Source organism: Pseudophryne corroboree, chromosome 2 (genome assembly GCF_028390025.1).
Source record: "Pseudophryne corroboree isolate aPseCor3 chromosome 2, aPseCor3.hap2, whole genome shotgun sequence".
Lineage (NCBI taxonomy): Eukaryota > Metazoa > Chordata > Amphibia > Anura > Myobatrachidae > Pseudophryne > Pseudophryne corroboree.
Window position 1 is genome coordinate 878380948 of NC_086445.1, and position 13594 is coordinate 878394541.

Sequence of the window (13594 nt, forward strand, 5' to 3'; positions counted from 1 at the left end):
AAATGAGCACCTAAGAGTCTTAGGGCCCTATTTATCACAATACGCATTTTCACTGCGAATATGATGAATTATTTTTGCCTAAGTTCACAAAGAAAAAACGTATATATTCACTAGAATTTATTATTAAAAAAACGCTTGCCAAAACAAAATTTGAATGGACCCCGAAGTTTGTAGGGAGGCATCCTCTCAATCCCTTCATTTACCTTCTCTCTCTTACCATAAGTTGTCAGCCACCTGCTCTCTCTTGCTGTCTTCTCTGCGCAGTCTCTGCAGCTCACAGATCATTTTAATTCTGAAGCCCTGGCATGTTGGTTCACATGCAGTAGCAGATCTTGCCACGGGCAAGCAGGATTTTTGCCCGGGTCGCCACTCTCCCGAGGGCGCCGCCACTGTGGCAAGATCCGCTACTGGTGCCTGCCATGCGGTGCACGCATAATTGACCTCTAGTGTCTGTGCGGTGCTATGGGAGAGACGTCATGACGTCTCTCCCATAGATCCGAGGAGCGGCGCCGGCAACTGAAGAAGGAGGACAGCAGCGGTCGGGAAGCAGGAGCGGTGATGGTAAGTATTTTTTTATTTTTTTTCAAGTAATTTGCGCTACTAGGGGCACAGCTACATGGGGCACAGTTACTGGGGGCACAACACTGGGGGCACAATTACTGAGGGCATAGCTACAGGGGGCATATCTGTGACCACGCCCCTTCCCCATGAAGCCACGCCCCTATTTTTGCCATAGGTGCGCACTCACCCTGTTTTACTTGGGTGTGGGTGTGTGTGTGTGTGGGGGGGGGGGGGGGGGGGGGGAGAGCGTCAGCGGAAACATTCGCCCTGGGCATCACATGGTCTAGGACAGGCCCTGTTTACATGCATGGCATTCAGGGTCTCAAATGCCTTACAGTCTCAGAAGTCACACGGGAGGGAGCTCTATAAGCACCCTTGTGATCCCAGAGACCATCCACACTATTTTTCTGAAGGCAGAAGGTAGCAAGGGGCGGTGGCAGTTACATGGCGCATCTGATGGGGACATGATCTGTGTAATAAATACAATTGGAAGGGGGCCCTAATTTGCACACCTTAATTAAGTAACGAGGTGCTACTCTGCTTGAGACTTAATACAGTGTACAGAGGGAAAAGGTAGCAGGTGCACGATCTCACACTAGCTCAACCTGTAATAACCAGAGGCACTTAGCATATTCCTGCCCAGGGCTATGAGCTTACCCACCGCATCAAGGTAGCCTCTCATTGGGTAAGTCCCTAACACTAACTATAGGGGTTCAGGTCCGGGGGGCAGGACACCCCAGAGCCACCCAGCCAGACAACCCCAGGGCATCGCAAGAGTGATACAAATAAAAAGTTAAAGAATACAATTGGTAATGTTTTTTTTTCTTTTCCTTATAGTGAGTTGTTACAATTTTTTTGTCTCTGAACCTGTTGTACTATGAGGAGGACATATACAAAGCACAAAATGCAGTATGGACACTTGGCTGACACCTTGATCTACATAAGAGTGCTATGTTAGTTTGCAAAGTAGCAAGTAGTTTACTAGTTTGCCCAGGCAGGTAGAGGAGTCAAGTGGAGTGAAGAAGTTACGGTACTTAAAATCATACTTGCCTACTTTTGAAAAAGCATTTCAGGGAGATTGTGAAAGTAACACCTATCAGCGCGGACAGGGCCAGTGCTTGGGTGTTCGGCGCCCTCCTGCAAACTATAAATTTGTGCCCTCCCTCCCATACTTCACAAAGGGACAGCACCGCAAATAGGAGTGTGGTCTCACAAGGAAGGTGTGTGGCCACACAATAGTACCACCAATTCAAATTATGCCATAGTAGCATCCCTTATACACATTATGCCACACAGTAATGCCCCTTTGAACACATTATACCACACAGTAATACCCCTTACAGTTTATGTCACAGACAGTAATGCCCCTTACACATTATGCCTCACTCAGTAATGACCCTTACACATTTTAGAATGCCCTTTATACATTATGCCGCACACAGTAATACCCTTTACACATTATACCACATCTAGCGCCGGTTGTGAGCCATTGCAGCCATTCCTGATGAGCTGCTGGTGCGCAAGCTTCAAGATGGCTGGGGGTAGGGGACACAGTGACTGGGACAAAAGAAAAAGGTTGTGTGTGTGACACAGTGACTGGGACAGAACACACATGGGGTGACACAGTAACAGGGTGTTATACAGTGACTGAGACAGGACACAGGGGTGAGTACACAATGACTGGAACAGAACAAGGGGGAGGGTGACACAATGAGTGAGACAGAACACAGGGGAGGGTGACACAGTGACAGAACACAGAGGAGGGGTGACAATGGCTGGGACAGAACATGGGGGATTACAATTTCTGGGACAGAATATGGTGGCTGACAATAGCTGGGACATAATATGGGGGTGACAATGGCAGGGACAGAACACGGGGGGTGACAGTGATAGAACACAGAATGGGTGACAATGACTGGGACAGAACACGGGGGGTGACAATGGCTGGGATAGAATACGGGGGGGGGGGGCTGTGACACTGACAGAACACAGGGGTGGTGGTGACAGTGACTGGGACAGAACACAGCTGTGGTGACAAATTTGACTGGAACAGAACACAAGGGGGGTGACATAGTGAATGGGATAGAACACTGAGGTGACAATGGCTGGGACAGAACACAGCAGGGTGACAATGGCTGGGACAGAACATAGTAGGGTGACATAGTGACAGAACACAGGGGTGGTGACAAGGATTGGGACAGAACACAGGGGGGGTGACAATGGTTGACACAGAATACAGTTACAGTAAATAAAATGTAAAAAGGAGTGCTGAACATGTAAATAGCATTAATACCTGTGAAATTAAAAAATGAGATTAGTAGAACAATGTTTAGCAGCACTTTTAAGTGCCGATTTGTGAGTCCATGAGTGATCCGTTTTATTATGGGTTCTGAATATTTGCCTGTGGTCAGTACCGTATTCAGGTAGAGGTGCAGAGAAAAGCTATCTGATACCGCTTTTACACCAAGAAAGCGGGTCGCAGCCGGGAGCCCTGACACGGGAGCTACCCGGCTGCGACCCGCGTCATCCCCCTTTTACACCGGACTCACCAGCCCGGCATATTGCCGGGTTGGTGACATTGCCGGTGACGCGACGGGGGCGGCGCTTGGAAATCACATGATCTCCAATCGCCGCCCGCATATAGAGTGTAAACAGGAAGCCGGGTCGCGCGATCTGGCTCCCGTTTACACTGAACAGTTTGCCGGGTTGGACACGTGTTCAACCCCGCAAACTTCCCGAGTTGGAATACCGGATCACTCGACCCGGACTATTCCAACTCGACCCTTTTACACTAGCCAGCAACACGGGTTATGCACGTTCATGTGCAATAACCCGTGTTACTAGCTGGCGGTGTAAAAGGGGTATAACTTTCCCTACTGCTGCCTACCTGTATGTTGTCTCTCTCTGTGCTTCTACGTCCGGCTGGTTCCCGTTGGTGTCTTCCTGCTCTCTCGCCCATCGGTGCAATGCAGATGACGTAATGGATTCCTGTAATGGATAAGCGCCAGAGACCAGATCCGGGAATCCATTACGTCATCTGCATTGCGCTGACTGACTTTTCTCTGCACCACTACCTGAATGTGGTACTGACCTCCGGCAAATATACAGAAGCCATAATAAAACGGATCACTCATGGACTCACAAATCTGCACTTAAGTGCTGCTAAAATTGTTCTACTAATCTCATTTTATTTTTACAGGTATCAGCGCTATTTACACATTCAGCACTCCTTTTTACATTTAATATACTGTATGTTACCCCGGCCGCTGCCCTCATGTTCTCTCCCCCTGCCCAATGACAAAAACTCACACTGCAGGTGATGTACAGTTAGTGGCTCCGATGTAAGGAGTCTTTCCGGCGGCCACGCGGGAGAAGGGGGCGGGAGGGCGAGCGGCCGCAGCAATATGAATCTTAGCGAGACTGGCCGGGCGGAGCTTGCTGAAGTGTGGTCCTCTGTAAAGAGTTACAGGCGCGGCCGGCAGCAGCAGGGGGTCAGGGATGCAGAGCAGGGAGAGCGCCTCTCCTGTCCGGCGCCTCCCTGCACTGCATCCCTTTGCTGTGCGGGATGCGCCGGGCCTGAGCGCAGGCGTGTACTGCTACATCTGAGAGGTGTGTTATGAAAATGACTTACATCCAAATGTAAATGAGCCCCAAAGCTAATAAGATATACTTGTTGAAAAAAAGACACTGATATTTTGCAAGATTTGTTTGTGTATTGTGTTTTACTAGGAGGTTCCATATACTGTGAGTGGCCACGAGAAACCGTATTTAAAAAGCAAGTAGCTATAGAGATCATTGTGCCTTATAACCAATACAGCGAAATGGCACTGATGATCCCATTTGAATGTATGTATCTCTGATTTCTTTTTTCCCCAAGAATGTAACAGCTATTTAATGGGGGTAAGGTGCATTCAGGGAGATTGTTGGTCTGTTCAGGGAGTCAGGGAGATTGCTACTATTTCAGGGAGTCTCCTGCAGAATGAGGGAGGGTAGGCAACTAAGCTTGAAATACAGATTAAACACACTGTCTTGTGCAAGACATGAGATTTTCTTTTTAGGAGGAATATTGTAATGAAATAAATGGGTCAAGAGGGTGCCTTTCGAGGGGTCTTCCTTCTCATGGAAGGGTGAACATTGCTTCTGCATAGAAGGACTGAGCAGTATTTTAGCTAGTATTGTTTTTTCCGGAAAAAGCACAGTACTAAAGTGGTAGGAGCATACTTGCCTACCTGACCCTCTCCATGAGGGAGAAAATGCTCTGTTCCTGGACTTTCCTGGTAATGTATGATTGCCATCACCTGTGGTGAAACACCTTTCTTATCAATTAACTAGCTCACCACAGGTGATGGCAATCATACATTACCAGGAAAGTCCAGGAACAGAGCATTCTCTCCCTCATGGAGAGGGTCAGGCAGGCAAGTATGGGTAGGAGTGTAGATTGTGGCACAATGTTTATGTAAAGTGTACCTAGGCTGCTGAGGCCTGATTTGCACTGAATTGCACCATTGTCATGTCATTTCCCCCCCCCCCCCCCCTCTCCCACACACTTTACAATGCCGGAAATTGCGGCTTTGTGTAGCATTAATGGGGTAACAATGAGATTGTCCTGTTGCTCTCTACCCCTATCCCCCTACCCCCACCACCCCGGCGGACACACATTTTCCATTTGACAGAGTCAAACACCTGGCTGCCCGCTCTTAGAAAGTCAGCAACTATGATATATAAATTTATAATAAACAGTTACTGTACATCCTCTGACACTTTAAACAAGCAAATTTGATTTACTTCAATGTTTTCACATAAAAGTTTTATTTTAAAATAAGTAATTGCATTTCCTGACAAATTAACTTCTCCTAATAAAATATCTGAGAGTAAAAAAATCATAGGTCGGAAATGTATTTATTAAGACAATCTGATTATCTAAAATACAGTAATATCAAGTGATACAATTAGTGCTAGGACAACTATATATTATAGTCCCCTTTCCCAGCTCTTTGAAGAGGAGAATAATATCAGTGTCTAAGCTGTAACAACCCAATAAATCAGGGGACAAGTGCCGGAGGGAGGCAAATGGGCTGAACTTCACATCAAAGGCGGGTAAAACATCTAGGAAAGGGAGAAAGAGCTCTTTAAAGAATATCTCATCATAATCACCTGCAATTGTTTCTGTTTTAGATCATTAGGTGCTGATCACTTCTCTTTTTTCTTTGTGTAGAATTTTGTGTGCCTAGGGGGAGCCGTTTGTCATGTGCTAAAGTAGCACACATTACTGCTGTAACGATCCAACAAGCATTGCGACCATATGGCTTCTTCAGAAAAATAGCCAACATCAACCAATTCTCAATATAGACTGCAAATATTAAATTGTTATATAGTGGTGAGACTAGTCATCCGTTTGGAAAATGAAATTAAATTTTTTTCACAAACTAGCATAAATATGTAGCTCTGCATCACAAAGCAAACGGATACATAGCTGAGATTCATGGTTTGGCGGAAAAGGGATATTTATAAAGTGATACATAACCCTATTTTTTGTTGAGTTCAATTCTCCAGAAATCCAAATTCAATTTTGTGGATTCAAACCGAACCAAAACCTGGTACGGATCTCTGATCTGAATAAAGCACCCAGTTAAATCTTGCTGTAATTTGTTTACCGAATTGCGCTTTTGGATTGCAAAAATTACATGATTTTAGCTGGGTTTTTTTTTTTTTTTTTTATATTGTCATTTTTATTGACCTTTTGTAAACATATACAGTCAAAAAAAAGTAAAATAAAGAAAAAAACTGTTGATCAGTGCATAAAGAGTATTCTGGTCTTGCTTATAAGAATACAGAAAAAACATGATGCCATGTAAATTATCATTAATATTACTTACAATAAGAGAGCCTGTGCCGTATTATACACAAAAAAAGAGCATCTAACTCATAACTGACAAACATTGTAATTCATAAATATATAAAACAGCAGACAGCAAATGGTGCCAGAGCATATATATAAAACCATACGAGTCTCAGATATATTATTAAACTTCAGTGGTAGAATTTAGCTGTTTTTATTGATTTTTATTTATTTTTCTTTCTCAATGATTATCGATTTTTTATCAACTTTTTTTTTAAACTGAACCAAAAACTTAATCCGAACCAAAACACTTTAGGATGGTTTTACCAAAACCAAAATATGATGATCAATTAGAACCAAAACCAAAATACAGGAGTACGCACAACTTTAATTTATAGTTTTCCATTGCACCTAAATACTTACATCATTGTCAGTCATATATTCAGGGACAGCTTGGGTGTCCAGTTGCACGGGACAATTTCGGCTGGCCCGGCACACAGCCGTGCCCTGCATTCCCCTCAGTGGCTTACTACTTCCCGTGGCTCAACACCTCTTTTTAATCTAGGGTTGGCCATCGATTATTAGTGGTTAAACTCCAATGTTGGATGGTTTTGCCTTTGATGGCAGAGACTTTTTGAGAAGACAGTTTTTCGTAAAGTGATAATTTTCCCCTCTGGCTGCTGGGGTGCTCGGCTGCAGAAAGGGTCACTGAAGCCTCGGCATCTCTGCCCAGACCCCTGTCCCCCATATTGCAAGGGCTGCCAGGCCGCTGAAGTAAAGTGTGTAGCTGAGGCCCCCCGCCTCCCTCCCTCTCGCGGCATGTGTGCGGCTGACAGGCTGGTCTCTGCAGCCCTCCACCCACAGTATCTTGCGTGGCTGGCTGGGGCTGGTCTCTGAAGCCATGGCCCCCCCACGCCCCACCCTGTGGCATGTTGTGTGGCCGGCCGGAGCTGGCCTGATGGTCTCTGCAGTCGTGGCCCCTTTACACCCCCAACCACAGCATGTTGTGGGGCTGGCTGGTCTCTGCAGCTGCGGCTTGCCGCAACCCCCATCCGCGGCATGTTGTGTGGCTGGCCAGGGCTGGCCGGCTGAACTCTGCAGCCGCAGACCCTCTTCCCCCTTCTGTTGCACAGTTTCTGCAGAGATTCAGGGGCTGTTTCATGATCAAACTCGGGAAAATATGATTTTCCAGAATTTGACGAAGGTCACAAGTTCTACATCCCCTGGGGACATTTGTGACATTTAAAGGATAATGAATATGCCCTAGTGTGGAGAACACAGTGTGGGATAGGGAGCACAGCACAATGTGGAATGGGGAGCACAGCACAGTCAGGGATAGTAGCACATTATGGGATGGGAGCAGTGTGGGAAGGGGAGCACAGCTTAGTATGGCATGGGAAGCACAGTGTGGGAAGGGGATCACAGTACAATGTGGGGAGGAGAGCACAGCACAGTATGGAAAGGGGAGTACAATACAATGTGGGATGGGGAGTACAGTGAGGGAAGGTGAGCACAGCACAGAGTGGGATGGTGTTAGGTTCCTGGTGCTCAGAACAAGGGAGATGTTATGAAGCGAGTCCAGAGCACCAGGACGTAATGCTGGGAAAGGGGAATGGAAAGGGAATAGCCCCTGGCGCCCTATCTCCGTTGTCTCGCCCGTGCTGTCAGTACACTCTTGCGAGACTATGGTTGCTTGAGCCCATGGCAGCCGCGTTTGAAGGGCGGATTACGTCTGCCCAACTTCGATGCCCCCTCAGGTCTTAATGAGAGACAAAGAGTGAACCGAGACAGGGTGATAACAAGGGGCCCTCTGACTAAACAACAAGGCCAGGGGCTACTAACAAACCTAAAACCAAAGTATGTGCGGCTTGCCGCCAAAGGAAAAGAACAACAAAGGAAATGCTGACCACACGCCGACACAATACGTTTGTGTACCGGCGGTGACAGCATAAGCAGAACCCTCTGCAAAACACCAGTGACAGAAATAATAAGGGAATACAGCGGCCTAGGCCGACGGACGCGGCAGTGCCGCTACTCACGGAACCGGTACGAATACTGGCAAACGGACAGGAACTCCCAATGCTGCTGACACAGACTCTCAGAACTGGAGGACAGGCAGAATCCCAAACGACAGACCGGTGGACACCAAGAAGCCAGAAACTTGACCAGGCACAGGCAAAGGTACTGGACCTCAGGACAGGAACGCCTCACGGCAGGACACGGGATCAGACATAGGAATCGACACAGGGACTGACACAGGAATCGACACAGGAAGCTCAGGAACTAGCAGGAACCAAGCTCAGAATTCAAGCAGACTGGAAACCCAGAAATATCACCAGCATCTGTGAATAGCACTGAGCCAGCATATAACAGAGAGGCCTAATTAATAATCTCATGCAGCTGCCCTGTTGCATGACTCCAAACTGACAAGATGCAATTAGCAACCAGGTGAGGCTGAACACATGGGAACAAGCTGCAATTACACAGACTCACCAGCGGCAGCAACCAAGAGTACTCTTAAACAGAGCAACGGGAAATCCTGGCCTGCGAAACAACTTATAAACATAAAATAGGAACGAACCACTACCTGTGGTTCATAACAGTATCCCCTCCTTAAGGGTGAGTTCCGAGCACCCCATGACACCCACGGGGAACATGAACAGAAGAATAACATAAAATACCTAACTGACATGCAAAACAGGAATGAGCCACAGCCGTGGCTCATAACAGATGGGAGCATAGCATAGTGTGGGTTGGGAAGCCTAGCAGAAAGTGGGATGGAAGCTCAGGACAATGTGGGATGGTGAGCATGTCACATTGTGGGATGGAGAATACAGCACAGTGTGGGTTGAAGAGCACAATGTGGGAAAGGGAGCACAGCACAATGGGGGTAATTCCAAGTTGATCGCAGCAGGAAATTTTTTAGCAGTTGGGCAAAACCATGTGCACTGCAGGTGGGGCAGATATAACATGTGCAGAAAGAGTTAGATTTGGGTGGGTTATTTTGTTTCTGTGCAGGGTAAATACTGGCTGCTTTATTTTTACACTGCAATTTAGATTGCAGATTGAACTCACCACACCCAAATCTATCTCTCTCTGCACATGTTATCTCTGCCCCCCCTGCAGTGCACATGGTTTTGTCCAACTGTTAAAAAAAGATCCTGCTGCGATCAACTTGGAATTACCCCCAATGTGGGATAGGGAGCACAATGTGGTATGGGGAGTGCAGCACAGTGTGGGATAAAGAACACAGGAGCCTATTTATCAATGAGTGCTAAAACTCATTGTGAATGGTAAAACTTGTGTATGATAAATGATGCTCCAGCCAATTATCTCCCAACTGTAATTTTTCAAACACATGACAGGAGCTGAACACATGACAGTTAGGAACTGATTGGCTGGAGCACTATTTATCTTGCAACAAGTTTTATCATTCACAATGAGTTTCATATGGGATGGGGAGCATTGTGGGAAGGGGAGCACAGTGTAGGATGGAGAACACAGTGTCGGAAGGGGAGCACAGCACAATGTGGAATATTAGCACAGTGTCAGATGGGAAGCAGTGTGGGAAGGGGAGCACAGCACAATGTGGGATGGGGAGTACATTTAGGGATGGAGAACACAGTGTGGGAAGGAGAGCACAGCACAGTGTGGGAAGGGGAGCACAGCACAGTTTAGGATGGAGAGCATAGTGTGGGATGGGGAACGCAGTGTAGGAAGGGAAGCACAGTGTGGGAAGGGGAGCACAGCACAGTTTAGGATGGAGAGCATAGTGTGGGATGGGGAACACAGTGTGGGAAGGGAAGCACAGTGTGGAAAAGGAAGCACAGTGTGGGATGGGAAACACAGTGTGGGATGGGTAGCACAGCTCAATGTGGGATGGTAGCACAGTGTGGCATGGCGAGCAGTGTGGGATGGTGAGCACAGCACATTGTAGGATGGGTTGCACAGTGTGGGAAGGGGGACCATTGTCGGAAGGGGAGCAGTGTGTGAGATGGAGATCACAGTGTGGATGGTGAGCATAGCACAGTGTGGGATGGAGAACAGACAGTGGAATAGGGAGCACAGCACCATGTGGGATATTAGCACAGTGCGGGGTGGTGAGCATAGCACAGTGTGGGATGGAGAACAGAGAGTGGAATGGGGAGCACAGCACAATGTGGGATATTAGCACAGTGTGGGATGGGAAGCAGTATGGGAAGGGGAGTACAACACAGTCTGGGATGGGGAGCACAGTGTGAGATGGAGAAGACAGTATGGGAAAAGGAGCACAACACAGTGTGGGATGTGGAACCACATTTCCAAATGTACTAAGCCCTGGACGCCAGGGCTCTGATTAGAAAGATAACACTAGCATCCCCAGCCTACATGTCCATGCGCAGATGGACTCCTGGGTCATAAACTCAGAAGTCCAGGGACTGGCACTGATCGCAAAGGATAGCTCTTATCAGGAGAGTTGTCCTTTGTCATACTAATCGCATATATTAGTACATATGCAATTAGTATGAATGCAATGTGTGGCATGATGTACAACAGAAGGTTAGTACATCCTGCCCAATGTGAGATGTAGAGCACAGCACAGTATAGGATTGGGAACACAGTGTGGGATGGAGAGCACATCACAGTGTTAGGAACACAGGGGCTAATTCAGACCTGATCGCTGCTGTGCGTTTTTGCACAGCAGCGATGAGGTCTTAACTGCACATGTGCCGGCGCAGCTGATGGCTGTCTTAGCCCTGCGATCGCCCCTCTGCATGATTGATAGGCAGAGGCGGTCGCTGGCAGGGAGGGGGTGGGCCGGCGGCATTTGGCCACCGTTTAGGGGGCGCGGTCCGGGCAATGCAGGCGTGCCCGGACCGTTGGGGGGGCAGGACGCGGCGGCTGCATGACATCACAAGCAGCTTCTGCGACCCTCACAGTGGTGAGTAGCTCCTGCCAGCATGCAGGAGCTGAGCTGGCCGGGAGCTACTCTTCTAGTACAAAAGCATCACCGCTGTGTGATGCTTTTGTACTTGTGCGGGGTGGTCAGGCCTGACATGCTGGGCGGAATAGCCCTGTGCTGGGCGTCCCCCTGCATGTCTGTGTGACTGATTGTAGATGTGCTAAATTTAGCACATCTACGATCAGGTCTGAATTAGGCCCACAGTGTGACAAGGAGAGCATAACACAGGGGCATATTCATTATCCTTTATTTGTCACGATTTCTACACTCCCCATACTAAAGTAAGGGAATGTAGAAATTGTGACATTCATCAAACTCAGAAAATGCTTTATTTTCGGAATTTGAAAGGAAAACTGGTCACTATCCTGAGATGAAACGAACAGCTCCAGAATCTCTGCACAAGCTGCCATTTACATGACAGATTGTGCAGCAGAGGGGTAGGGGGAGAGGAGGGGGGTTGCGGCTGCAGAGCAATCTCTGCAGCCGGCAGCCCCTGACAATAAGGTCCCGGGGAGCCGCGGCTACAGCACAACCTGCAGCCCTGGTAAGCAACCCTGGTAATGTGGTGCCAGAGGCGCACAGGGAGCAAGGCACTAACATGACAATCCAGTCAGGGAAAGTGAGGGGGCCGCGGCTGAACAGTTAACTGTCACAGAGGCTGCGCTGAGCAGATAACTGTGACTGAGGTGCCAGTGGGGAGGGAGGGGACGTGCTGCTGCAGCGCTCACCTCTGGCCTGTCAATCACAAATACAGTGAGAGCCAGGGAGAGGTGAGCAGACAGGCGCTGGCTGGGCCATGTACCACTCTAGTGTACTCTAAGGAGGGGGTGGGGGGCACACCCACGGAGCCTGTCTTCAAGCTGCGCATGCACAGTGTGAGCCAGCAGGAGGAAAAATATAACTTTTCCAGAAAAGCTGCTTTGCAAAAGAAGTTTTTCTGAAGTGATCATTTTATAGGGGATAAATCATGAATATGGAAAAAATTGTGAAATGGAAGAATGAGAATTGAAAAGTAAATATTCTCATTTCACAATTTTTTCATGATGATTATGCATACTTACCTACTCTCCCGGAAGCTGCGGGAGGCTCCCATTTTTTGGGGTAGCCCCCCGCACCCCCGGAAGAGTGGGCAGGTCTCCCGCATCCTGCTCGCACCCTAGTGATGCGAGCAGGATGAGAGATAACCTCCCGCATTCGCGGGTCCGTCGGGTGAAGAAGGGGTTAAAATGACGCAAATCGGCATTTCCCGATGCGGGGGCGGGGCTTAGTGATGTCACAGTCCGGCCCCGCCCCCCGAAGACACCTGCTGCGTCTCCTCTCCGGGCTTCTCCCAGAGAGGAGAATTAAAATGTAGGTAAGTATGTGATTATGCCCCACAGTGTGTAATGGGAAGCACAGTGTGGGATATGGGAAGTTTGGGAAGGAGAGCACAGCACAATGGGGGTAATTCTGAGTTGATCGCAGCAGGAACTTTGTTAGCAGTTGGGCAAAACCATGGCCCTCATTCCAAGTTGATCGCTCGCTAGCTGCTTTTAGCAGCAGTGCAAACGCTAAGCCGCCGCCCTCTGGGAGTGTATCTTAGCTTAGCAGAAGTGCGAACGAAAGGTTAGCAGTTCTGCTACTAAAAAGTTTCATGCAGTTTCAGAGTGGCTCGATACTTACTCCTACCTTGCGATGACTACAGAATGTTTAGTTCCTGGTTTGACGTCACAAACACGCCCTGCGTTCAGCCAGCCACTCCTGCGTTTTTATCAGGCACGCCTGCGTTTTTCAGCAAACTCCCTGAAAACACTGAGTTGCCGCCCAGAAACACCCACTTCCTGTCAATCACACTACACTGGAGCGACTGAAAAGCGTCGCTCGAGCTCGTGTAAAACTGCATAGATTTGTGTGAAAGTACATTGCGCGCGTGAGCTGCGTGCGCTGCGTGCCATACGCATGCGCAGAACTGCTGATTTTTAGCCTGATCGCTACGCTGCGAAAAACGGCAGCGAGCGATCAACTCGGAATGAGGGCCCATGTGCACTGCAGGGGAGGCAGATATAACATGTGCAGAGAGAGTTAGATTTGGGTGGGTTATTTTGTTTCTGTTCAGGGTAAATACTGGCTGCTTTATTTTTACACTGCAATTTAGATTGCAGATTGAACACACCCCACCCAAATCTAACTCTCTCTGCACATGTTATATCTGCCTCCCCTGCAGTACACATGGTTTTGCCCAACTGCTAACAAAGGGGTTCATTCCGAGTTGA

At 48.1% G+C, this 13594-nt stretch overlaps 1 long non-coding RNA gene across 1 annotated transcript in view; it reads right to left on the reverse strand.

Moving 5' to 3' along the window:
- LOC135051346 (uncharacterized) overlaps window positions 1-13594 on the reverse strand; it is a 174558-nt gene that overhangs the window by 23365 nt on the left and 137599 nt on the right. The window lies entirely within an intron of this gene.